Below are 27,798 nucleotides of genomic sequence, written 5' to 3'. Positions count from 1 at the left end.
AATGGCCATCCACGCGATCGCGTCACTCAAAATTTGGCAAAATAAGATTTTGAACAGAGAGTTGTGCGAGCGCGAGGCTGCCCTCGCGCCAGTAGCACAAAACGTGTCACGCGACCGCGTGACCGATGCTTCCGCGTCGATTACGCCGCACAGCTCAACTTAAATTGCTAAAATATCTTATCTTTCTCTTCCCCAAATCCTATTTTCTCTTTTCCCTCCTTATTTCTTCCTTACTTCTTCTTCCCTTCTCTCCCTTCTCATTCTTCTTATTTTTCTTTTTATTTTATTTTAATTTATTTGCATACTTTCATTCATTGCATTATTTTCATTGGTGTTAGAAATTTATGTGGGTCATTATTTCTATATTTTACTTGTGGATTATTAGAGGAATTATTTGACAATTATATATATTTATTTTTAAAGGGTTGCTTGCATGTTCAATTTATTATTTTCATTAGATTATTTACCATGCATGCTATGTGTTTGTGAAAACGCCCGTATGGCATTGTGCACTGCTTTTCAGTATCTTTTATCCTACTACTCTGAATGCCTGCTTTTCACAAAACCCTTTTTCATATCATATTCATTCAATATAATTGTCATTACAAACATGTTGCTAGTTTGAAAGACTTGGTAATCTAACTTAAACATTGAATGCTTGATCTATGCTACCCATGCCTTTGCGTGCATGCCAATAAACACCTTGCATTCAATTGTTATCATATGCACTAGCTATTTTCCATTGATGACTTTTCACATGTACTCATGAGCGTGTGTTAACGTCATTCTTCTTTATTGTGCATTGATTACCACCTTTCCCGCTCTCTTCCTTGCTCTAACCTTTAGCTTTAAAAGACACTTTCTTTTTCCCTTTTCAGGATGGTCACCAAGAAGGGTAAAGAGAAAGCTACTCCCAAACTACCGGCAAGGAAAGGAACAAAAAGAGCCCCAGCTGAGGAACCACAACCCCCGTCCACTTGCAAATCTCAGCATGCACCGATGACGGTACAATCTTTAAGTGTGGGGAGGTCAATACCGATCTCCATGGGTTAGTATTTCCTTCTCAAACACCAATGTTTTATTTTCCTTGTTAGTTGTTGCATTTGCATGTTTGATTGCATATTTGTTTGTTTGATTTTATGCATTTAGTTACTACTTGGTTGAAGTAATATTTTCTTTTTCAAGAAATTTTTATAGTATTTCACTAATTTAAATTGAAAAATTTTTGTTAAATTTGTTTGGAAGTTGTATTTGGAACATGAATTATAGCTAAAGAACACACAACCTGTGAGATTTGAGCTTATTTATATGGTTACATTATTTAACCATAAATATTTTATTCCTGTGTGTTTCCTTCTCTATGATTGTAATCTATATTTTGTTCCAACCTATATGTCCATTATTTAATATATTTACATGCTTGCATATGATTGAAGCCATTATTTGTTTAGCTCACTTATCCAAATTAAGCCGACCCTTTCAATTACCTTTGTTAGCCACTTTGAGCCTTTAAACCCCATTTATTCTATATTTTACCACATTACTAGCCTTAAGCGGAAAAACAATTATATATCCCAAATTGAATCTTTGGTTAGCTTAAGATAGAATTGTGTGTGTTATTTAAGTATGGAAAACTGTGGGAACTTGGGTTAATAAGGGAATGTATCATGTTTCTAATTTTGAATATTGGAAAATTTGGGTACCTACTCATGTAAAGCAGAAAATTAAAAATTTCATATGCATTGATATGTTATTCTAGTTTTTATGTCTCTCTTAAAAAAAAGAAAAAGAAAAAGAAAAAGAAAAAATATATATAATATAAATAAATAAATAAATAAGGGGACAAAATTACCCCAATGTTAAATTAATAAAAGATCAATGCATATGTGATAAAATTAAAGAAAAATTGATACATGAGTATGTAATGCAAAAGTGAAGACTATGGGTAGCTAGACATGATTCTAGAGTTATATAGAGTATATGTTATGTTAGGTGAAAGCTTAGGTTAATTAAAGATTCAATTTATAAAGCTCACTTAGCCATATACATATACCCTTACCCTTACCTTAGCCCCATTACAACCTTGAAAAGACCTCATGATGTTTGTATTGGTATATTAAATATTGTTGATTGGTTAGGTGAAAAACAAATTTTAGAAAGCATGACTAGAGAAGAGTAGAGTGATTGACCCTAGACACTTGAGAGTTAGAGTGATATACACTACCAGTAAAGGTTCAGTGCTCAATTCTATGTTCCCTGCTTTCATGAGCTATGTTCTTACAAGTTTACTTGTCTTTTACTGTATAATTTGAAATAGTGAAATCTGATTTATGTTTGTCTTGGAGAACTTATTTATTTTTAAACCAAGTAAGTAAAATCATTTAGCATGTAGTTGCATTCATAGGTTGCATTTCATGCATTCCACCATTCCTCTTCATCCCTCTATAGTTTCTCTTGGGCTTAGCATGAGGACATGCTAATGTTTAAGTGTGGGGAGGTTGATAAACCACTATTTTATGGTTTATCTTGTGCTTAATTGAGTGGATTTTATCAACTCTTTACCCACTTATTCATACTATTTGCATGGTTTTACATTTGTCTTCCTAATTATGTGCTTTGATTGAAAACATGCTTCTTTGGCTTTAAATTACCAAATAATAATCCTCACTTATTACTATTAGATGCCTTGATATGTGTGTTAAGTGATTTCAGAGATTACAGGGCAGGAATGGCTCAGAGGATGGAAAGGAAGCATACAAAAGTGGAAGGAATACAAGAAGTTGGAGAAATTGCTAAGCTGTCCAGCCTGACCTCTTCGCACTCAAATGGCTATAACTTTAGCTACAGAGGTCCAAACGACGCGGTTCCAATTACGTTGGAAAGCTAACGTTCGGGGCTTCGATTTGATATATAATATGCCATAGTTGCTCTGACGCTAGGCGATGCGACCGCGTGCTCTATGCGGCCACGTCGCAGTGACGGAAATCAGCGTGTTTGAATTCTTCTCCAGCGATTTTCGGGCTGTTTTCGACCTAGTTCGCGGCCCAGAAAACACAGATTAGAGGCTATAAAGTGGGGGATTGCATCCATTCACAGGGAGGCTTTCACATTCACAATTTTAGGAGTAAATGTAGTTTTTAGAGTGACTCTCAATCCCAAGTTCAATGTTCTTTTATTTCTTTTCTCAATTTTGTTTATGACTCTCTATGTTTAGATTGATTTTCTATTTAATAATTTTGAGGTATTTCAGACTTATGATTGCTTTCTTTTATTTATATAAATAATTTGGATTTTTTCCTTTTGGCTTTGGTTGAGTCATTGGTAACTCTTGAGTTATCAAACTCATTGTTGATTGAAAATTGGAATTCTTCAAGAATTACTTCGAGATCCAATAACTCTAACTTTTCCCAAGGAAAGACTGGGACTTGAGGATTCGAATTAATTCGTCCACTTAACTTACCTTCATAGTTAGAGGTTAACAAAGTGGGAGAAAAAAATCCATTCTCATCACAATTGATAAGGATAACCAGGATAGGACTTCCAGTTCTTATACCTTGCCAAGAGATTTTATTATTATTATTTTATTTTACTTGTCATATAACATATTCCCACCTTACTTCCAAAACTCCAATTTACAAACTCATAACCAATAATAAGAACATACCTCCCTGCAATTCCTTGAGAAGACGACCCGAGGTTTAAATACTCGGTTATCAATTTAAAAGGGTTTGTTACTTGTGACAACTAAAACGTTTGTACGAAGAAATTTCTGTCAGTTTAGAGACTATATCTATAACACGACTGTTTTTATGAAATTCTCTACTGGCAAAAATCCCTAACGTTAGTGGCCTAAGAAGCGTAGCCCAAGGAAGGAAGAAGCGTGGCACAACACAAGGAGCAAGAGCCCAAAGCTCTCACAAGGAGCGCTACTCCAAGGCCAAATGCAAAGCAAAGGGAAAGCTTAGCTCTTGCCAAGAACCGAGTTCTACTCAATAGCAAAGGAAACAAGGCAAAACTTCAAAGCTCAGCTCTTGCCAAGAGCTTTATCGGGCATCCTCCAAAATAAATTCATGGAGAAAAGCTTGCAAATGGAGGCCATGAGATTCGAACCCAATGTCAAGGGGGAAGGGTGTAGCGCTACTTTGCAAGAAAAATAAGCCAAAATTGGCTTGTTTGAACTCACCAAGGATCGAACCAAGTACCTCAAGAAAGCAAGGAGGAAGCGCTACTTTGTTACCAAGAAAAAGGAGCCAGCAAATGCTCTCCCAATGGTTCGAGCTTGGGACCTCACTAAGGACAAGGAGCAAGCTCAGCTCTTGCCAAGAGCTGAGCGCTACCTCCCTTGTCACATGAAGCATGTCACGCACAAATGGGCACAAGACCAAGGAATCAAAGCTCAGCTTGTTGCAAGAACCGAGCGCTGGCAATGTTTGACACGCCCAGGGAGCTTGATGCGCGACTTGACACGGACCAGGAGGGGGCTGTGCGCACCACAAAAATTTGAGGCCAAAGCACCAAAGCTCAACTCTCCCCATGAACCGAGCTTGACCCTGGGAGAACACATGGGCTGAAAATTAAATTAAATTGCCAAATTAATTCATTCCTTCACCAAATTTAGAAGCCCACCCAAATTCTAAAATCCAAAAATAGGAAGTGTATAAATAGAAGCTAGTTTGATTTAGAGAAAAACTTGGGCCTTCATTTTAGAATTTTTCACTTTTACTTTCTTTTGAATTTTCGCTTTGGATCTCTGAGTTCTGTTTTGGGGAATTTGGAAGAAGAATTGATCTCTCTTCTTCCTTGTTCTTGCTTCTGCACTTTTTACTCTTTGTTTTGGATCTTGGGTGGAGAATTGAAAAAATTCTGTTTCAATCTCACCTTGGGATCTCTCTCTGTTTATTTGTCTGCATAATTCAAGGAATTGTGATTTTGGATTTGAATTCTCTTTACTGCTTTCTTCTCTACTTCTTCTGCAATCTGTCTTTTAATTCTCTGCAATTATTCTCTTGTTGGATCAAGGAAGGACTTGAGATCTAGACTTGTTTTCTAGTCTCCTCCACCCCTGAGATCCTCAACTTCCCTTTAGCTATTGCAATTAAGCTACATTTTGCTTTCTGTTTGGTTTCTCAAGTAATTTTTCTTCTCTTGTTTAGATCTGCTGCATCTAAATTGATCTTCTACTTCTTTGTAATTGTCATTTACTTTTGCTTGTTTAATTTCTGCAATCCCAGTTCCCAAATCCTTTTATGATTCAAGCCATTTACATTTCTTGCACCTTAAGTTTCATTTATTTACGTTTCTTGCAATCTAAGTTTTTGTAATTTACATTACTTGCACTTTAAGATTTAGCTCTTTTAATTCTTCTGCACTTTAAATTCTTGTCAATTATCCCTCTCCCTTTAAATTTCATGCAATTTAGCTTTAGTTGGATACAAATCACTCAAATCAACACTTGTTCGCTTGACTAAATCAACCACCTAACTAAAATTGCTCAATCCTTCAATCCCTGTGGGATCGACCTGACTCACGTGAGTTATTATTACTTGATGCGATCCGGTACACTTGCCGGTGAGTTTTGTGTTGGATCATTTTCCACACATCAAGTTTTTGGCGCCGTTGCCGGGGATTGATTAGATTGACAATGATTAAGGAAGGTGGAGGTCTAGATCAAGCACTTTTTCTTTTCTGTTTCTTTAATTTTTGACTAACACACTAACTGTTTGAATTTTTGCTTAAGCTAACTAAAACCTCACTTTAGCAATAGAGTGAAGCTTTCCTGGTTTTTCTGGTTTTGTGTGATTTTTATGTTTTGTTTGTATGTCAGGGACAAGGGGAGCTATACCCACCTTTTGTGAACAAGACGAAAGAATCCTCAGGAGATTAAGAAGAGAAACAAGAGGGAAAAATGTTGTTGGAGAGGAAGAATCAGAGGAAGAGTTCCAGGAAATGGAGGAACACTCAACAAATCCAATAAACCCACTAGCAGGAGCGGCCAACAACAACAACAATCCACCACAGAGAAGGCTTTTGGCTTCCTATACATTTGCAAATCCTAGACATTGTGGGAGTAGCATTCTTACCCCAAATGTTAATGCAAACAACTTTGAACTGAAGCTACAGCTCATCACCTTGGTTCAAAATAACTGCTCCTATGGAGGAGGACCACTTGAAGATCCAAACCAACATTTATCCATTTTTTTGAGGATTTGTGATACGGTCAAAACCAATGGTGTGCATCCAGATATCTACAAGCTGTTGTTATTTCCATTTTCCCTCAGAGACAAAGCCACTCAATGGTTGGAGTCATTTCCAAGAGATAGCATCAACAATTGGGAGGATCTAGTGAGCAAGTTCCTTGCCAAATTTTACCCGCCTCAGAGGATTATTAGATTGAAGACTGAAGTATAAACATTCACACAGATGGATGCTGAACCTCTCTATGAGGCATGGGAGAGATACAAGGCTCTAATTAGGAAGTGCCCTCTTGAAATGTTCAATGAATGGGACATATTGCAGAATTTTTATGAAGGCTTGACATTAAAAGCTCAGGAGGCACTAGATCACTCAGCAGGGGGCTCTTTACAATTGATGAAAACTGTAGAGGAGGCCCAAAATCTCATTGATATAGTGGCTAACAACCAATATTTCTTTGCTCACCAAAGGCAACGCCAACCATCACAAAGGAAAGGAGTGATGGAGTTGGAAGGAGTTGACTCAATCCTAGCTCAAAACAAAATGATGCAGCAGCAAATTCAGCAACAATTTGAGCAAATGGCCAAAAGGATTGATAGCCTCCAAGTTGCAGCAGTAAACACAAGCCAACCATCACTCACATGGGGGACAAATGAAGAGAATCAATAGGATCAGCAGCAGAAACAAGTCCAGTACATGCACAACCAAGGTTCTGGATCAAGTGAAGTCTATGGTGACACCTACAATCCATCATGGAAGAACCACCCTAATCTCAGATGGGGAGACAATCACACTCAGAATCAGCAGCCATGGCAAAGAAATTTAAACCAAAACAGTTGGAAAAACACAAACCACAACAACCAGCAGAATAATAACCAAAATCCATATAGAAAACCCCAAAACACTTACCCCAACTCCAATCATTATCCATCCAATAACCAAACCACCAATCTAAACAACCATCATCCACCCTCACCAGCTCACAACCAACCACAAATTCCACAAGACTCTCAGAGAATCTCTCAGTTGGAGATGATGATGGAGAAAATGATGAAGCAGCAAGAACTTATAACTAAGAACAATGAAGCTTCCATAAGAAACATAGAAAGGCAGATTGGACAACTTTCTAAGCAAGTTGTAAATAAAAGACCATCAAGCTCACTTCCAAGTGATACAGTTCCAAATCCGAAGAAAGAATGTAAAGCTATACAGCTAAGGAGTGGAAAGATCTTGGTGAAAGATGAAGGAGCAACCAAGATGCCAAAGGAAAATGACAAGAAGCAAGCTGAAAAAGAGGAAGCCAGCAACAAAGAAGTGATAGCAAGCAAGCAAACTTCATGGAAGCTCAAAGAAAAGGAAGATCAGCCACAAATCTCAAGAAAAGGGAAGGAAGCAATGGAAGAACCAACCAAGGAACAAAGGCAGGGAGTGAACTTCACACCTCCATTGCCATATCCCCAAAGGTTCAACAAGGAGACTAAGGACCAACACTTCCCTAAATTCCTTGAAGTCTTCAAGAAATTGGAGATCAACATCCCCTAGCTGAGGCTTAGAGCAAATGCCCCTATATGTAAAGTTTTTGAAGGAGCTTGATAAACCCATATTTCATGAGTTCTTTTGTGCTTAATTTGAGTGATTTATACAATCCTTCACCTACTTATTCACATTAATCGCATGGTTTTACTTTCCCTTCCTTATTATGTCATATTGTGAAAAACATGTTTCCTAAGCTTTAAAAATTAATTATTTTAATTACCTTTATTTCCATTCGATGCCGTGATTAGTGTGTTGAGTAGTTTCAGATTTTCTAAGGCAGAATGACTTAAAGGATGGAAAAGAAAACATACAAAATAGGACAGAGAAGGCAAAACGGAGCTTTAAGGAAATTGGTATCCACGCGATCGCATGGATGACACGATCGCGTGCCAAGCACGAATCAGCAGCGATGCGGCCGCATGACTGACACGACCGCGCGCCTTAAGCAGAACGCACATGACGCGGTCGCATGACTGACGCGACCGCGTGGCAAGGAAAAGCTCCAAATGACGCGACCGCGTGACAGAGGCCACGTATCAGAATTTACAGAATACGCCCCCAGTGAATTCTGAAGCCTTTTTTGGCCCAGATCCAAGTACAGACAGCATAGACCAGAGGTTATAAAGTGTGGGAATGCATCCATTCAAAGCGAGCTCGCATATTTTATTTTTCAATGATTTAGATTTAGTTGAGAGGGAGATCTTCTCCTCTCTCTCTTTTAGGATTTAGGATTTCTTCTTGTTTTAAGAGTGACTCTCAATCCAGGTTTTACGTTTCTTTGTTTTAGCTTCTTTTTACCTTTATTTATTCTAGCACTTGAATTGATCAGTGAATTTATGAATTTCTTCCATGTTACAGACTGTTATTTGAATTAATGATAATTGAGGTATTTTCAGTTTATTATTGTTCTCTTTGATTTAAGTTACCATTGCCTCCCATCTAAGGACATTTTTATTATTCCAGCAATTTTACTTTTTCCCCTTTTGGCCCTGGTTAAGAATTCAGTAACTCAACAGTTATTAAACTCAACACAACTGATAATCGTTATCTTGCTAATTGAGCTGAACTTAAGTAATCCCAACCTTTTCTTAGGAAATAAATAGGATTCAAAGGTCAATTTAATTAGTCCCCTGACTTTCCTTTGCCCTAGTAAAGGTTGACCAAGTGGAGTTTAGATTCAACCTTCATTATAGTTGAGAGAGATAACTACGTTGGACCTCCAACTTCTCTTACCTTGCCAAAAGTCTGCTTTACAGTATTTATTTATTTTAATTGCCATTTACTTTACTTGTTATTTAAATTACTTGCTTCTCATCTTCTAAACCCCGATTACAACCTTTATAGCCAATAATAAGAACATACTTCCTCGCAGTTCCTTGAGAAGACGACCCGAGGTTTGAATACTCGGTTAACAATTTCTAAAGGGGTTTGTTACTTGTGACACCCAAAACGTTTGTATGAAGGGATTTTTTTCGGTTTAGAGACTATATCTACAACGCAACTATTTCTATGAATCTCTTTACTGGTAAAAATCCTAACGTCAAAATGGCGCTGTTGCCAGGGAACTGCTAACGTGTGCCTTATTATTGGTTATTGTAAATATTTTTCTTTTGCTTGTTTATTTGTTTTTGTTTTTCCTCTTTATCTTTATTTGCTGCTATGAACTCTCACCCCTCTCGCTTTGAGTTTGGTTCTAATACTGTTAAAGGAAATAGAAGTTACAGCAGGAATGTGCACCAAGGTCAGACCAATCAAGGATGGATGAAACCAAGAGGATCTAATCAACCCTTTTGGCAGCAACACCCTCCGAGATATCCTGGACAAAGACCATTCTACAATGCATACCCAGCTGAAAGACATGGTGGACAACCTTGTAACTACCAACAAGCCCCACCCCGTGCATATAAACCATCCTTTCAACATAACCTCGAACCACCACATTCACAAGCTTTTCTTCACCATTCGCCACCATATGATCCTTCCTTACCCCAATACCAATCCAATCACCCCCAATCACCACCACTTTCCTTTGTATCATGTCCAAGTCCAGCAACCCGAGAAGCAGAGGATCGCCTAAGGGAAACAGTAATTAAATTTCAAACAACCATTCAACAACTGGAGCAAGCGATAATTCAATGGGCTTCTAGGCGCTCAAATACACAAGGATCAATCACAGCTCCATGTGGACAGCCCAATGAAGAGTGTAGCATGAAGGAGCTACCAGAAACTCCAGCGGACAAGACAGAGAATGAATTTGTACTAGAACAATTAGAAGAAGCTGTCTTTGTTCAAGAAGAAGAGTTACCTAGGAGATGCTGAACCTCCATGGGAATCCAGAATTGAGGAAAACTCTGTCCAAGATGCTACAGTTGATGCTAAGGAGGCTACTGTACAATCTCCAAGGCAAGTCGTTTATGAGGAATCAGACGGAATAATCCAAGAAGCAAATTCCCTTGATGATGATAGTCACAAGTCTAGCTCTCTTAGTGATGAACTTGCATCCGCAAGTGAATTCTCTGAGATCGAAGAATCTTCCCCAAGTGAATATGAAGATGATGCGGAGGTAGATTTCTCTCAACCTCCAATCTATGACTCAAGTGATGAGGAAGACATAGAAGACTTTGACCAGGACACAGATACAATTGAAGATCTTTGCAAAGAAGTGGAGGAATTCACAGAAGAGCACAAAGAAATGGAACTTGCAGAACCACCAAAAACACCTATCCCAAGGCCATTACCACCTAATACAAGCTTCAAGTGGGTACAATCCTTAACTTATAACTTTACTTATTCACTTGAATATGGTTTGCTTGAAACAGATGGCCAACTTAAAGCTCTCTGCGGCTTTAAGAGTAAGAGGGAAATGGCTCGTACTCAGAGCTGGTGCACAAGGTTCAATAAGGTTCCACGCTTCACCTCGAAGTACACGGATTGGTATCATGCTCAATTGCATGGATCACGGAAAACATTTGGTCACCAAGGTGAGATTCTACTTTTTAACCCGCCCAGATGGAGACATGTAGATCAAGATGGAGGCGGATTTAAAAGCAAGGCTTGGAATCCTGGAGTTTATTCTGACATTTGTCACCCCGGGAGCCTAACAATATATTTGAAGCTGTTCAGAAGCTTTGTGTGCCTAGTTTGAGACCCCGGAGGCTATTGGCATTCCAAACACTGGTGGAGATTTTTAGACGAATTTAAACATAAACCACCATAACAGGATACTCCTCCAATGTCCAACTTAAGGACTTTAACTAAAAGTGCTAGGTGGGAGACAACCCACCATGGTATGGTCGCTTCTTTTTCAATTTATTTCTTGTTAATTGCTTTCATTTTTCCTTTTTCAATTTTAATTTATTAAACCTGGAATCATGCATCGCATTCATGTTAACCGTTGCATTCTGCATTTTTCATGCATAAAAAAAAAAGGGGTGCACGATGCGACCGCATGCCCCATGCGATCGCGTCTTATTGCAAAAAACACCACCCGCGCGGCCGCGTGATATATATATCGGCGTAAGGATCCAATGAATAGAAAGTTAGGCTGGAATCGTGCGGCCCTTGTGCGTTTCGCACAAATTGGCCCACGCGATCGCATGCCCCATGCGATCGCGTCCCTTGCACAATGCCAATCCCACGCGACCGCGTGAGCGACGCGATCGCGTCGCATGGATTGCACATCACCCCAAAAGGAGACAGAGAGTTGCGCTAAAACAGTGCTGGAGTTGTGCGTTTAGCACGAATTCCAGTGACGCGATCGCGTCACCTCCATTTTCGCCCCAACCACGCGACCGCGTGCCCCACGCGGCCGCGTGGATTTGAAAGTATAACCCCCCAGCCACGCGAACCCTATCAGTCGCGCAGCCCCCACCCCCAACCCTCTTCTCCCTCTCTGCTTCTTCTTCCTCCAACCACCACCCAGCACCACCCAGCCGCCACCGCGCCACCACCCAGCCGCCACCGCCGTCCAGACACCGCTGCCGCAACCCCCTCCCCTCTCTTCTTCTCCCTTCTTCCTCTTTCCTCCCCTCTCCACCACTGCCCTCCGCGACCACCGCCCACCACTGCCAGCCATCCAGTCGCGCCCCCTCTCTCCGCCACTGCCCCCCTCAGCCGCCACCGCGACACCGTTCCCCGCCACCGCGCCGGACGCCGCCGCAGCCACCTTCTTCCCCGTTCCACCCCTCCCGCCTTCCAGGTTCCGCAACACGCATTCCCTTTTATCCGTTCATCATTTTTCTGTACTTTTTTCCGTTTCTGTTCATCATTAGGATAGATAGCTATGCATGCTGTAGTGGATTTTTAGGTTGTTAGGTAGCTTAGGCTCTGGTTAGTGGATCTAGGTCTGTTTACTTGCACTGTTCCTGTTTCTGTTTTATCATAACTGCAATTCTGCTGTTCCTGTGACCTCGTTCATATGCTGTGATTTCTTGCAATTGCTGCTTGTTAATCTAAATTTTCCTGTTTCTATTCATTACTGGTAACTGCAGCAAGTTTTTAATTCATATGAACTGCTATGATTGCTGTTTATTTTCCGGGACTATCCAATTTTAGCCGGAATGCTGCCCAAATTTTTTGTAAATTGTTTTCATTCTTGTTTTGGTTTGGCATTTCTGAACTCTGTTTTACTCTGCTTTACCCAAACCATTTCATGAATTCTATGGCAGACTTTCTTATCCTCTTTGATTTCCTGGTTCATAAACTGCATTTGTGATTCACTGATTTCAATTTTTGCTTTCTTTATTTCTATTCGAATCAGCATCACCCTGTTTTCCTTGTTCGATTATGAGTACTTCTATTCTTACCTGTGAATCCTTGTTATATGGAATTTTTCTATGCCACTTACTTTAACCCGCACTTTACTAACTCACTAATTTTAATATTCTAACCATACTAACCCTTTTGATCTCTTTTCTGTTTATTTTCACTTTCCTCTAACTTTCTAACCATGGCATATTGTTTATTTTTCTATTTAACATAAATTTAATCACATTTCATTTACTCATTTTCCTTATTCTATTTCTCCCTTGCTGCTTTGAGTTTCCTTTGTTTAAATTGCCTATTTGCTTTCCTATTTTATCCATATCCTGATTTTCTGTTTTTCAGGATGTCTGCCTCACAAAGGAAAGGAAAAGGCAAGGCTACTGGCAAGCGCAAGAGAGGAGATTCCTCCCAGTCCATCATTGCTCTAATGCACGATTCTTCATGGCGGGAGAAGAACTTCACACAGCAGGAAAAAGCTGACCAGCTGCTCCCTGCGAATGATCCTATAAAATTTGCAAACCGGTACTGTGAGCTGAAGTACTCGGCTTTTGCAAACTCCAGAAATCTATACCTGGAGCGAACTCTGAAGATTCCAGAAGCACTCCAGCAGTACACCACTGAGCAAATCAAGCAAAAGGGCTGGTTCTTTCTGGAAAGAACACTGACAGAGGTCAATTCATCTTGGGTACGGAAATTCTACTGCAACTACTATCTCACTACCCTAGATGCAGTGAACCTGAGAGGAAAACATATTCTAGTCACTGAGGAGGCCTTAGAGGACATTCTCTGGCTCCCAGCCAAGTCCGATCAGCCTGATGGTTATTCAAAGGCTGAGGAGGACATGCGTCAGATGCAGTTTGATTGGGATGCCGTGAAGGCACGGATAGCTCTCGACCCGACAGTTCCTTGGGAGATGGGTCAGGATACTACCATGCCTAGAGGGATCAAGAGAGCATACTTAAACGATGAGGCTCGGTTATGGCATCAGATCTTGAGTAATTATGTGATGCCGAGTACTCACGAGACGGAGATCCCGGCTGCTATGATCACCCTCCTTTGGTGTGTGCTGGAGGGTAAGGACCTTTATCTGCTACGTTTCATTCGGCACTATATGGCCAGGGTCCACGTCTGAGGCACCCTCCCTTTTCCATATCTAGTTACACAGCTTGGCCGTCGAGCTGACGTGCCATGGGAGGCTGCCGATGAGAGACCATCAGCGGCGGATTGCAGGAAGATCATTCCGCACAGCCGGAACTTCTTAGCCTTGGGCCACAGACCACCACCATTCACTGCTACTGATGAGTCAGCCCCACCGTCTGCTGGACCCTCTTCCTCCACTGCTGCACCACCTACCCCTGCTACCACCACTGCACCTCCACCTGCCACAGAGCCCGTCTATCATCTGGTGCACCGCTTGTTTCGACGACTTGACCAGATGGAGCGTCGCAACAAGCGGCGCTATGAGCACCTAAAGCTGATGATACGATCCGGTGACATCCCCTCTGAGCCCGACACACCGTCCGAGGCATCTGAGGAGGAGGCGGATGCGCCCGAGGCAGAGACCCATCCCCAGGAGGCAGCACCAGCCGCACCACAGGCAGCAGTCCCACATCAGATTGAGGCTGCGGATCTTGAGATCCCGATCCAGTCAGCACCTCCTCCACAGTAGCCAGACTCCCAGCCTACCACCACTGAGACTCCAGCTACCATCCCTTCCAGTGATGACACTCCTTCACACCCGACTTGATTGAGCATCGGGGACGATGCTTCCTTTTAAGTGTGGGAAGGTCGCCATCTCTGGCGTTTATTTTGGTGAACCACTACATCTTTTTTCTTTTATTTTGGATATTTTTCTGTATTTTTCTTTTTACTGTTATTTTCTGAGTACTTATACATTGCTTTTATGTATTTTTACTCTATTTTCTGCATTTTGCATCTTTAGTTCATATTTTAGCCATTTAGTTTATTTTAGTTATTTAGTTTAGTTTGCAATTCTGATTTATTAGTGGATTAATTAGTATAGTTTACCCTTTTTAGCATAAGATAATATAGTTTAAAATTGAAAAATATAAAAAGGAAGTAAGCTAGGAAATTGAACATATCAGATTTAAATCCACAAACCTTATATATAGCATTACATGATGTAGTTAAGCTGACAACATTTCATCAAGGAGGAACATTAAAACTTTAAAAGCTACCCTAAATATTTTTTTATGAGAATAATGGGAATTTTTAACTAAACCTGCATACAATATATAAATGATATATGATGCTTGAGTTAGAGAACACACAGCCTGTGAGTCTTGAGCTTAATTGTATGGTTGCATTCAAACCATAATTTCATTTCTGTGTGTTTCATTTCTTTTTATTCTGATGTTCTTTACTTTGCTTTAATCTATATGTCCAATTATAGAATATAGAATGTAGATACATACCAAGAGAATGATTGAGGCCATCATTTGATTTTAGCTCACTTACCCCAAATTAGCCTACCTTTACATCACCTTTGTTAGCCCCCTTGAGCCTTTTAAAAACCCCTTTATTCTATTTAGCCAAATTACTAGCCTTAAACAGAAAAACAAAAGAAAATCCCAAGTGAATCCTTGGTTAGCTTAAGATAGAAAATCATGAATAGAGTTAAATGTGGGAAACCTTTTGGGAACATGGATGATAGAAACAAAAAGGTAGAGAAGTTAAAAGAAATAAAATAAATTTGGGAAGCATGCTCATGAGAAAATCAAAGTGATTTAATTGCCATATGCCTTGAAAAAAAAAAGAGTTATTTTTCAGCATTTAAATTAAAGGGGGATACAAAAAGATTTCCCCAATGCAAAATATAAGCAATGCACATGGAATAAAAAAAAAATAAAAAGTGAAACATGAGTATGTAACAATAAGTGTGATAATATGGGAAAATAGGTAAAAAGATTTTATTTTACTAAATATGTATGTTAGGTGAGATCTTAGTCTAATTAAGGATTCACTTATTAGCTCACTTGACCCTATACATAAATCCTTACCTTTACCTTGACCCCATTACAACCTCAATTAAAGACCTCATGACTTTTTGGTATGACTATATTCTATAATTGTTGATTGGTTAGATGAAGAACAAAGCTATAGAAATTAAGAATAAAAATAAAAATAGAGTGAATAAACCTAATAAACACTGAGTGACTAGAGAGTAAACACAAAATCCAGTGAGGGTTCAATAACTTATCAACATATATCTGTACTTAATTTACTAATTGTTTTGCAAGTTTGTACAATGTTTTCTTTCCCATCTCATTTGCTAAAATGCTTTATTATTTAAGGGTTGGCTATATATATATATATATATATATATATATATATATATATATATATATATATACACATGACTCCTTGAGAATGTGAATTAACTTGACTACATGTAAGCTTTATATATAAGTAAATAATTTAGAGTTGCATGATGCATCATTCATTTAGGTAGTTGCATTTAAATTAGGTTGCATTGCATGACATTCCAGTACTTTAACCTTAATTATTTACCTTGGATTTAGCATGAGGACATGCTAGTGTTTAAGTGTGGGGAGGTTGATAAACCCATATTTCATGAGTTCTTTTGTACTTAATTTGAGTGATTTATACAATCCTTCACCTACTTATTCACATTAATCGCATGGTTTTACTTTTCCTTCCTTATTATGTCATATTGTGAAAAACATGTTTCCTAAGCTTTAAAAATTAATTATTTTAATTACCTTTATTTCCATTCGATGCCGTGATTAGTGTGTTGAGTAGTTTCAGATTTTCTAAGGCAGAATGATTTAAAGGATGGAAAAGGAAACATACAAAATAGGACGGAGAGGGCAAAATGGAGCTTTAAGGAAACTGGTATCCACGCGATCGCATGGATGACGCGATCGCGTGCCAAGCACGAATCAGCAGCGACGCGGCCGCATGACTGATGCGACCGCGCACCTTAAGCAGAACGCACATGACGCGGTCGCATGACTGACGCGACTGCGTGGCAAGGAAAAGCTCCAAATGACGCGACCGCGTGACCCACGCGGACGCGTGACAGAGGCCACGTATTAGAATTTACAGAATACACCCCCAGCAAATTCTGAAGCCCTTTTTGGCCCAGATCCAAGTACAGACAGCATAGACCAGAGGTTATAAAGTGTGGGAATGCATCCATTCAAAGCGAGCTCGCATATTTTATTTTTCAATAATTTAGATTTAGTTGAGAGGGAGATCTTCTCTTCTCTCTCTCTTAGGATTTAGGATTTCTTCTTGTTTTAAGAGTGACTCTCAATCCAGGTTTTACGTTTCTTTGTTTTAGCTTCCTTTTACCTTTATTTATTCTAGCACTTGAATTGATCAGTGAATTTATGAATTTCTTCCATGTTACAGACTGTTATTTGAATTAATGATAATTGAGGTATTTTCAGTTTATGATTGTTCTCTTTGATTTAAGTTACCATTGCCTCCCATCTAAGGACATTTTTATTATTCCAGCAATTTTATTTTTTCCCCTTTTGGCCCTGGTTAAGAATTCAGTAACTCAACAGTTATTAAACTCAACACAACTGATAATCATTATCTTGCTAATTGAGCTGAACTTAAGTAATCCCAACCTTTTCTTAGGAAATAAATAGGATTCAAAGGTTAATTTAATTAGTCCCCTGACTTTCCTTTGCCCTAGTAAAGGTTGACCAAGTGGAGTTTAGATTCAACCTTCATTATAGTTGAGAGAGATAACTACGTTGGACCTCCAACTTCTCTTACCTTGCCAAAAGTCTGCTTTACAGTATTTATTTATTTTAATTGCCATTTACTTTACTTGTCATTTAAATTACTTACTTCTCATCTTCTAAACCCCGATTACAACCTTTATAGCCAATAATAAGAACATACTTCCTCGCAGTTCCTTGAGAAGACGATCCGAGGTTTGAATACTCGGTTAACAATTTCTAAAGGGATTTGTTACTTGTGACACTCAAAACATTTGTACGAAGGGATTTTTGTCGGTTTAGAGACTATATCTACAACGCAAATATTTCTATGAATCTCTTTACTGGTAAAAATCCTAACGTCAGAGCTTATCAACAAAAAGAGGAGTTAGCATAGGAATGAAACTATATTGCTCACTGAAGAATGCAGTGCATTAATCCAGAAGGGGCTTCCCCCAAAACTTGAGGACCCTGGAAGCTTTTTCCTACCGTGCACCATTGGCAACCTAAATATCAATAAAACAATGTGTGATTTAGGGGTGAGTATCAATCTAATGCCCTCTTTGGTGAAAAAGCTGTGCATAGAAGAAGTGAAGGCAATACAAATGTCTCTAGAATTGGTGGACAAGTCAGTGATATGTCCCAGGGGTGTGATTGAAAACCTTCTAGTTAAGGTGGACAAATTCATATTTCCTGCAGATTTTGTGGTCTTAGACTCAGATGAAGAGGGAGGTGATTCCATTATACTGGAAAGGCCATTCTTGGCCACAACAAGGGCCATTATAGATGTGGAGCAAGGAGAGTTGACCCTCAGAATGCACGATGAAAGCATCACCTTAAATGTCTTTCCAGAAACACAACACATTGATGAAACGAGAATCTGCATGGAGACTGATAAAGGAGACTTGCAATGGAAGAAGAAAACAAACAAGACAATCATTGATTACCTTCCGGAGCAAGAAACAAATAACACAGCATGGCAAAAAGAGAATGAAATTGTGCAGAGTGATGAAGGAAAACAAGATGAAATTAAAGTATTAGCTACTGAGAAGGAAAGCCCAAAGATGCAGTCCAGTACCAAAAAGGGGGAAGGATCTACATACAGAAAGAAGAAAAGTAAGAAAAGGGTTAAAAAGGGATGGAAGAACAAAAAGATTCCAACTGAGGGGTTCCAAAAAGGGGATAAAGTGTAGTTAATCTATCAACAACTGGGGGCAAGCCAACAAGCTGATGACTACTACACTATCAACAAAATACTCTCACTAGAGATGCTGAAGTTGAGCATCAAGGCACCAAAAGAAAGATCACAGTGAAGGGAGACAAACTGAGACACTACAGTCAGCAACCACCCTAATGAGGGGCCAATTTCAAGCTAGTGACAATAAAAGAGCGCTCCATGGGAGACAACCCATGATCTAAGAATTTTGCCTTGCTTTTGAATTCAATAATCTATGATCATTCTAGCATGAATTTGAATTCTTATGAACTTACCTGATAGCTGCATGCACTATTTTGGAGCATATGTTAGATTTCTAAGTTTGGTGTGCCTCAAGGCACTCCAAATTGGCTTTTCAAGCTTTCTTAGACTATATGCTTAATCATTGTGATAAAGTATACGACCAAACATTAAGTTTGGTGTCTACATATACATTAATTTTCAGAAGAATTAATTTCTGTTCATAAAATCAAAGTCATGCATGAATGGATCATACATAGTTTTCATTTTAAGAATTCATGATAGGAAATAAAATGTGCTTTATGAATTATATACCAATTGTGATGGACTGTGTGCATTTTATATTGATTCCTTAGCAATGGACAAATTTGGTGTTCACCAAATCTTGGTTCATTATCTAAGGAACACAATTGGTTCTTTATAAATAAAGAACATGACAAATCATTTAAATGACCATTACTACACCACCGTGCTATATTTTCTATCCTAAGACTCACCATTTTGTTGATTTGGTTGAATAGGAAAAAGAAGATTGAGGAAAGGACAAGAAAAGGGAGAGTCACGGCTAGGACAAGTCAAGTGGGAAGTGATCACATGTGCTTAGAGAAGCGTGCCCCTTGGAAAACAAAATCTGCATGCATGCACTCTTGGACACCGAAATACATGCAACCAATGAGGAGAGAATCCTTGTCATTCTTCAACAAGGCATGCAGACCGTCTATATCATGAGCCTCCCACCATACTTAGCTCAATCTTCACCCTTCATGCTCTCAATCGAGATTCCTCTTCAAGTGTGTTTTTGACCAAAGCTTTAATGTCTTGCTTATAAATAGGTTGAGGTACTTCATAAGAAACACACTCATACAAGCCTCCCTCACACTTCTAAACCATTGCTTCACTTTTCACTTGGCCAAAAACACATTCAACAACCCCCTTCCCCAAATAACACATCATTTTCCCTTCCTCTCACTACAAAACCGTGTCACAAATTCACCCTTGCTTCTTCCCTCTATTTGAATCTATGGCCTCATCAAGTTCAAGGAGAAGACCGGGAAAGGAACCAATGGTGACCGACCCCCCATCCTATGATGCAAGGAAATTTAGATCTCAGTTTCATGAAGGAAGATATCATAGGCTCATGAAAACAAATCATATCATTTATGAGATGGGTTTTGAGCTGAGGGATGGGGAGTACCCCATCTTGAGCCAAATCACTAGGGAAAGAAGGTGGGAACTTCTATGCTATCTGATAAACCACTATTTCATGGTTTATCTTGTGCTCAATTGAGTGGTTTTTATCAACTCTTTACCCACTTATTCATACTATTCGCATGTTTTACGTTTTCCTTCCTGATTTTGTGCTTTGATTGAAAACATGCTTCTTTGGCCTTAAGTTCCCTATGTTTAATCCTCTCTTATTACTATTAGATGCCTTGATATGTGTGTTAAGTGATTTCAGAGATTACAGGATAGGAATGGCTCAGAGGATAGAAAGGAAGCATGCAAAAGTGGAAGGAATACAAGAAGTTGGAGAAATTGCTAAGCTGTCCAGCCTGACCTCTTCGCACTCAAACGGCTATAAATTTAGCTAAAGAGGTCCAAATGACGCGGTTCTAGTTGCGTTGAAAAGCTAACATTCGGAGCTTCGATTTGATATATAATATGCCATAGTTGCCCTGACGCTAGGCAACGCGAACGCGTGCTCCACGCGGACGCGTCACAGTTCCGAAAATCAGCGTGGCAGATTTCTTCTCCAGCGATTTTTGGGCTATTTTCGACCCAGTTTTTGGCCCAAAAAACACAGATTAGAGGCTATAAAGTGGGAAAATCCATTCATTTATAAGGATCAGCTCATACATTCACTTTTCATAATTTAGATGTAGTTATTAGAGAGAGAGGTTCTCTCCTCTCTTTTAGGATTTAGGATTAGGATTCCTCTTAAAGGATTTAGGATTTCTTCTTCATCACAGGTTCAATGTTTCTTTTATTTATTTTTCCAATTTGGTTTATGAATTTTCATGTTTGACTTGATTTCTTTTATTTAATGCAATTTGAGGTACTTCAGATTTATCACTTCTTCTATTGTTTGTTTTTAATTAATGTTCTAAGTTAGATCCCAACTTAATTTTGGAGTTGATTGATATTTGGAGACCCTTGAGTTGAATTACTCAAGAGTTAAATTGTAATTGGGTTTATTGTTGGCTGGCTCTCTAGTCACTAACGCTAATCCTTCCCAAGGGAGAGGATTAGAACTTGTGAATAAAAGTAGACTCCCAACTTACTTGACTTTCCTTTACTTCACTTGGTAAAGGATGACTAAGTAGAAACAACCATCAATTATCAATTGATCATGAGAAAAATCTAACAAGGATAGAACTTCCGATTAATCTCTCCTAATCAAGGCTTTTAATTTAATTACATAAAATCTCTTATTTATTTTTATTGCTTTAATTTATAATTATATTTGTGCCCATTGCCCAAACTCCAAAACCCCCCAATTTACAAGACTCATAACCAATAATAAGAACATACCTCCCTGCAGTTCCTTGAGAAGATGACCCGAGGTTTGAATACTTCGGTTATCAATTTTAAAGGGTTTTGTTACTTGTGACAACCAAAACGTCTGTAGGAAAGGACTTTTGTTGGTTTAGAAGCTATACCTGCAACGAGGATTTATTTGCGAATTTCTAGACCACGCAAAAGTTATCTCTTCAAAATGGTGCCGTTGCCGGGGAATTGCAAACGTGTGCCTTATTATTGGTTATTGTAAATATTTGCTTTTTGCTTGTTTATTTATTTTTATTAAAAAAAAATTCAGATTTTTATTTTAAAATTTTTATCTTATCTTATCTTATTTCAAAAATCAAATTTCAAAATTTAAAATTCAAAATTTAATTTTCAAATTCAAAAATTTAAATTTCAAATAATCTTTTAATTTAAAATTATTTTTATTTTTGTTTTTAATTTTATTTGCTACTATGAACTCTCACCCCTTTGGCTATGAGTCTGGTTACAATTATATTGCAGGAAGAGGAAATTACAATAAGAACAGGCATCAAGGTTGGAACAATCAAAGATGGGAAGAGCCACAAGGATTTGATCAACCCTCATGGCAACAACCACCTCCAATGGACTATCAACAACCACCACAATATGCTTATAAACCCTCTCCTCAACAGGACTTTGGACCACCATACTCACAAGCCCCTTTTCACCATTCACCTCCATATGACCCTAACCCGTATCCACCATATAAACCACCTTATGAGCCAAATGAACCCTCCTATCCATCCCAAACCTCCATGGAGAAAGAACTTACCGATCTAAACTCTACTATACAAGCTCTCGTCGCCAAATCGGACCACCAAATACCTTCAATAATTAACCCTCAAGCTATAGTGCACTTTCTTTTCAGCCACAGAATGATCTCTCTATCCCATCACCACCATCCATGGAAGAGCACTCACATCCATCAATCCAAGAGCAACATGATCCCAATGATGCTATTAACATGGAACAAGAGAGAAGGGATCATCTTCGCGAATCCATACTTCATAAGGAGCTAGAGGAGGCCCTAAAGGTGAAGGTAGTAAAGACCCTTGAAGATGAAAGAACAGTTGAAAGGAGTTGTCATGGAAAGAAAATCATCAAGGATGAGTACGATTTTATATTAAAACTACTGGACAAAGCAGTAATTATTGAAGAGGAAAAAGTGGTTGAAGACTTGCGAGATGCTGAACCTCCATGGGAAAGTCAAGACATAGAGCCTCCTTCCAAGACGGTTGCATTTGATGTTGAGGAGGGTGTACAACCTCCAAGGCATACCCTGGTTGAAAACTTGGAAGAGGTTGATCAAGAGATGGAGATTCTAGAAAAAGAGGCACAACCTCCCATGCCCTTGGTGAGAAATGAAGAAGAGATTGAATTAACTGCAATTTGGGGTGCATCATCTTCTTCCTGTGGGATCCTTGAGAGGTGGTCAGTCACTTTGTTCTCTGCTCTACTCATATCTTTAATTTCAATATCAAACTCTTGGAGAAGCAGGATCCACCTTATTAGTCTAGGCTTGGACTCTTGTTTGGTAAGCAAGTATTTGAGTGCTGCATGATCAGTGAATACAATTACTTTGGAGCCAATAAGATATGATCTAAACTTATCAAAAGTAAAGACAATGGCAAGTAATTCCTTTTCTGTAGTGGTATAGTTTCTTTGATTCTCATTGAGGAATTTGCTAGCATAGTAAATAACATGCACCAATTTGTCCATCCTCTGTCCTAAAACAGCACCAATAGCAAAGTTAGATGCATCACACATTAGTTCAAAGGGAAGATCCCAGCAAGGTGGTGCTATGATAGGTGCAGAGGAGAGTTTGTTCTTAAGCTCTTCAAAGGCTAGCATGCAATCTTTATCAAAAGCAAAAGGTACATTAGAGACAAGTAGGTTACTTAAAGGTTTGGCAACCTTTGAGAAATCTCTAATGAACCTCCTATAGAAGCCAGCATGTCCTAGAAAACTTCTAACTGCCTTGACATTGCAAGGTAGAGGTAACTTTTTAATAGCCTTGTCCACCTCTATGCCTCTTTTTGAGATTTTGTGGCCAAGAACCACCCCCTCTGTAACCATAAAGTGACATTTTTTCCAGTTCAAAACAAGGTTGGTCTCTTGGCATCTCTTTAGCACCAAGGCTAAGTGGTGCAAGCAGTTAGAATATCAATCACCAAATATAGAAAAGTCATCCATAAACACCTCAATGAATTTCTTAATCATGTCTGAAAATATGGAGAGCATGCACCTTTGGAATGTTACAGGTGCATTGCACAATCCAAAGGGCATTCTCCTATAAGCAAAAACACCATATGGACAAGTAAATGAGATTTTTTCCTGGTCCTTGGGGTCTACAACAATTTGGTTGTAACCAGAATAACCGTCCAAGAAGCAATAATACTCATGTCCTGCCAATCTTTCAAGCATCTAATCCATGAAAGGTAGGGAGAAGTGATCCTTCTTGGTGGCCTCATTAAGCTTCCTATAATCGATGCACATGCGCCAACCGATCACTGTTCTTGTAGGTATCAGTTCATTCTTCTTATTTGGTACAACAGTGATCCCTCCTTTCTTTGGGACTACTTGCACTGGGCTTACCCAAGGGCTGTCTGAGATAGGATAAATCACCCTAGCTTGCCACAGTTTCAGCACCTCTTTTTGAACCACTTCATTCATGGTTGGGTTCAGCCTTCTTTGTTGCTATCTTGAGGGCTTGGCTCCTTCTTCAAGTAGGATTTTGTGCATGCACATTGAAGGACTAATTCTCTTCAAGTCTGCAAGTGTCCATCCTATAGCATCTTTATGTTATCTCAGCACTTGGAGAAGCTCCTCTTCTTGTTCCTTACTCAAGCTTGAATTGATGATCACTGGGTAAGTGTTGTTGTCACCTAAGTATGCATACTTCAAGCTTCGAGGCAGGGTCTTCAGCTCTAGTTTTGGTGCTTCCACTTCCTTGTTGTCTTTGTGGTTCAGCATGATCGATTTCTCTGTGATTTCTTGTGGCATTTTTTCACCTAATACTTGTTGTTCCAGCTCCATAATCTCTTCACATTGTTCTTCCTCCAATACTCCTTGGACTATCTTCTCTATGGTATCTACCATCATGAACTCTCCTATGGATTCTTTGGGGTAACTCATTGCCTTGAACACATTGAAGACCATCTTCTCTTCATGCAACCTCAAGACTGGTTCCCCTTTTTGGATATCAATAATGGCTCCAGCAATAGCTAGGAATGGCCTTCCTAGGATGATTGATGTGTTGGCTTCTTCTTCCATATCTAGAACAATGAAGTCAGCTGGAAAAATAAACTCTCCCACTTTCACCAACAAGTCCTCCACCACCCCATGAGGGAATTTGAATGTTCTGTCAGCCAATTTGAGTGCCATCCTTGTTGGTTTGGCTTCCTCAATCTTCATCCTCCTCATCATAGCCAGGGACATGAGATTGATACTTGCTCCCAGGTCACACAATGCTTTTTCAATGGTGATATCACCTATGATGCATGGAATTTGAAAACTCCCAAGGTCTTTCATTTTCTGGGGGAGTTTCTTTTGTATGATAGTACTGCATTCCTCAGTTTGCACTATGGTTTCCTTCTCTTCCCAATTCCTCTTTCTTGCCATCAGTTCTTTTAAAAATTTGGCATAGAGAGGCATTTGCTCTAATGCCTCAGCAAAGGGTATGTTGATTTGGAGCTTCTTGAAGATTTCTAGGAACCTTGAGAACTGGTTCTCTCTTCTATCTTTCCTTAGCCTTTGTGGATAGGGTGCTTGTGGCACATATGGCTTTAGGACTGGCATTGATGAGGATGGTGCAGGGGTCTCTTCTTCTTTCTTGTTTTCAGGCTCCTTCGCAGCTTCTTTTTCTTGATTGCTTTGATTTTGGGATGCCTCTTCTACAACTTTTCCTCTTCTAAGTGTGATGGCTTTGCATTCCCCTCTTGGGTTGACCATGGTATCACTGGAAAATATATGTGTGGGCATTAGAATTTGCTTAGATAAGTTCGCTAGTGTGCTTCCAATTTTGAAATTGCTGCGCCTTGATTCTTTATGTTTGATCTGCACTCTTCTTGGTTGGCATCCATCTTTCTTTCAGCCTGTATTTGTCTTTCCAAAACATTGGAAATAGCTCCTGTCAGCTGTGATGACATCTGTGCTATTGCAGCCTCCATTCTTTCAAAATTGCTTTTGATCTCACATGGCTGCATGGTCAAGGTTGATGTTTCTTGGTGGTGGTTGTTGTGTGGTTGTTGGGTGGATTGGTATGATGTATTTTGTGCATTTTTGTAGGGTCTGTTGTTGCTTGCTTGATGGTTGGAGTTATGGTTGTTGTATTGGTTGGATTGGTATGGTTTGTTATGGTCTTGGTTATGGCTTTGTTGGTTTCTCCACCCAAAGTTTGGGTGGTTCTTCCAACCTGGGTTATATGTCTTGGAGTTTGGGTCATATGGTGGTCTAGAAGAGTTGTTCAAGTAATTCGCCTGCTCCCATTCACTTTCAACTTCTGGGGTATCTTCTTCCTGTGATGGTGCTTAAGCTTGGACAGCTGAAACTTGGCCAATCTCCATCCTCTTTGTTAGGGCTGCTAGTTGTGCTGCAATCATCTTGTTTTGTTCTAACAAGGCATCCATAGGATTTAGCTCTAACACTCCTTTCTTTTGAGATCTTTCTGAAGTATAGAAATATTCATTTTCAGCTACAGTCTCTATGACATCTATGGCTTCTTCAATGGTTTTCTTCTTGTTGAGTGAACCCCCTGAAGAATGGTCCACAGCCTTCTTTGCTTCATATGATAGCCCTTCATAGAAAATGTGAAGTTGAACCCATTCGTTGAACATATCTGGAGGGCACTTTCTTGTCAAGTCTTTGAACCTCTCCCAAGCTTCATAAAGTATTTCACCATCTTGATGTCTGAAAGTTTGCACCTCAGCTCTCAGTCTGTTGACTCTCTGTGGAAGGTAGAATCTTGCTAGAAATTGGTTTACAACCTCATCCCAAGTTGTTAGGCTCTCCTTGGGGAATGCTTCCAACCACTTTGCTACCTTGTCTCTGAGTGAAAAAGGGAACAAGAGTAGCTTGTAGGTGTCAGGATGTACACCATTGGACTTTACAGTGTCACAAATCTTCAAGAGTGTAGTGAGATGTTGGTTTGGGTCCTTCTGAGCCCCCTCCATATGAACAATTATTCTGAACAAGTGTGATGAGTTGAGGTTTCAACTCAAAGTTGTTAGCACGAATTGTTGGTTTGAGAATGCTGTTGCCACATTTTCCTGGATTTAGGTTGATGTAAGAGCCTAAGACTCTCCTCTCTTGCCCAATATGATTGCCAGCATCCACTCCAACATGGTCTTGTACCTCTCCTTCCATAGTTGCTCCTAGATCTTCCTCTACTACTTTCTCTCCAACTATGCCTTTACCTTTTGCTTCCCTCCTTAATCTAAGGAGGGTCCTCTCAGGTTCACTATCGAAGGTGGATGAAGTTTCTCCCCTTCTACCTGTCATACATTCAACAAACAGCAAGCAGAGGGCAAGTGAAGGAATCACTCTTGTTAAGATTAATGGTTAGCTTGGTTGATGCAATTAATCAAACAGTTAGAAGAATGGAAATATGAACAATGAATAACTAAAATCCAAAATAAAATCAAAATAAAATAGAACAGATGAAGAATTAAAGAACTAAAAAAATGACAAGGTAATTAAAATGCTTAATCTAGCTCTCCAATCAATTTAATCATTGTCAAATTCAAACCAATCCCCGCAACGGCGCCATAAAACTTGATGACCAGAATTCACACCCCATATAAAAATGATGAATCCGTTCTTTTGGCAAGCGCACCAAAAATTATCGTCAAGTAATAACCCACAGTGGAGTGGGATCGTATCCACAGAGATTGGTAGATTTGAGCAACTTTAATTGATTGATGAATTAGTCAAGCTAAGCAAAATAAATTGTGATTGCAGAATTGTAAATGGGCAGAAACATAAATGGCTCAAAAGTAAATATAAGCAGTAAAGTGCAGAAAAGAAAATGGCAATAATGTAAAGTGCAGAAATGTAAATGACTTAATTGTAAATGGGAATGAGGATTTACAGAATGTAAATGAAGCTATAAAGAAAGTGGAAGATAAGAATAAGGGAATTCATTGAGATCAGGAGATGTTGTCTCTTTGGATTAAATCCAGCTCATATCCTCCTTAATCATGCAACTCATTGACCTCTTGGCAATCATGATTGATTGAGCCCCAATCCCTTGGTGACTCAATCTCTCAAATCTTGATCAATAGCCAAATCCTTGGTCTAATTGCTCATGAAGAGAGATATGCTTGGTCCCTGATTATACCACACATCATCATAGGTCCAAGTAGAGGGAGGATTATATGTCACCATATCCAAACACCAAAACCCAGATCCTACTCAAGTGTGAGAAGGGATTTCTAGCATGGTTTCATGTTTCCTTTTCCAAGGTTCCCATGAAACCCATTTTGCATTCAACTCCTTTTCCAGGGTGATTGAACACTATCATTAAAACGAAATTCCTTCTAGCAAATCAAAGAGAAGATGAAAAGAAGAAGAAATTCACTATCATTA

At 39.2% G+C, this 27,798-nt stretch overlaps 2 non-coding genes across 2 annotated transcripts; one reads left to right on the top strand and one right to left on the bottom strand.

Moving 5' to 3' along the window:
* Window positions 1-6,387: 6,387 nt before the first annotated feature.
* On the bottom strand, window positions 6,388-6,491 carry LOC112768353 (small nucleolar RNA R71). Its single transcript, XR_003185788.1, has one exon. It is a non-coding gene; the product is annotated as a small nucleolar RNA R71 (small nucleolar RNA).
* Window positions 6,492-26,043: 19,552 nt separating this feature from the next.
* On the top strand, window positions 26,044-26,150 carry LOC112767801 (small nucleolar RNA R71). Its single transcript, XR_003185241.1, has one exon. It is a non-coding gene; the product is annotated as a small nucleolar RNA R71 (small nucleolar RNA).
* The last annotated feature ends 1,648 nt before the right edge of the window (window positions 26,151-27,798 follow it).

This window comes from Arachis hypogaea, chromosome 17, assembly GCF_003086295.3.
Source record: "Arachis hypogaea cultivar Tifrunner chromosome 17, arahy.Tifrunner.gnm2.J5K5, whole genome shotgun sequence".
NCBI classification, from domain to species: domain Eukaryota; kingdom Viridiplantae; phylum Streptophyta; class Magnoliopsida; order Fabales; family Fabaceae; genus Arachis; species Arachis hypogaea.
The sequence above is the reverse complement of the archived record's forward strand: the minus strand, read 5'-3'. Positions and strand labels throughout refer to the sequence as shown.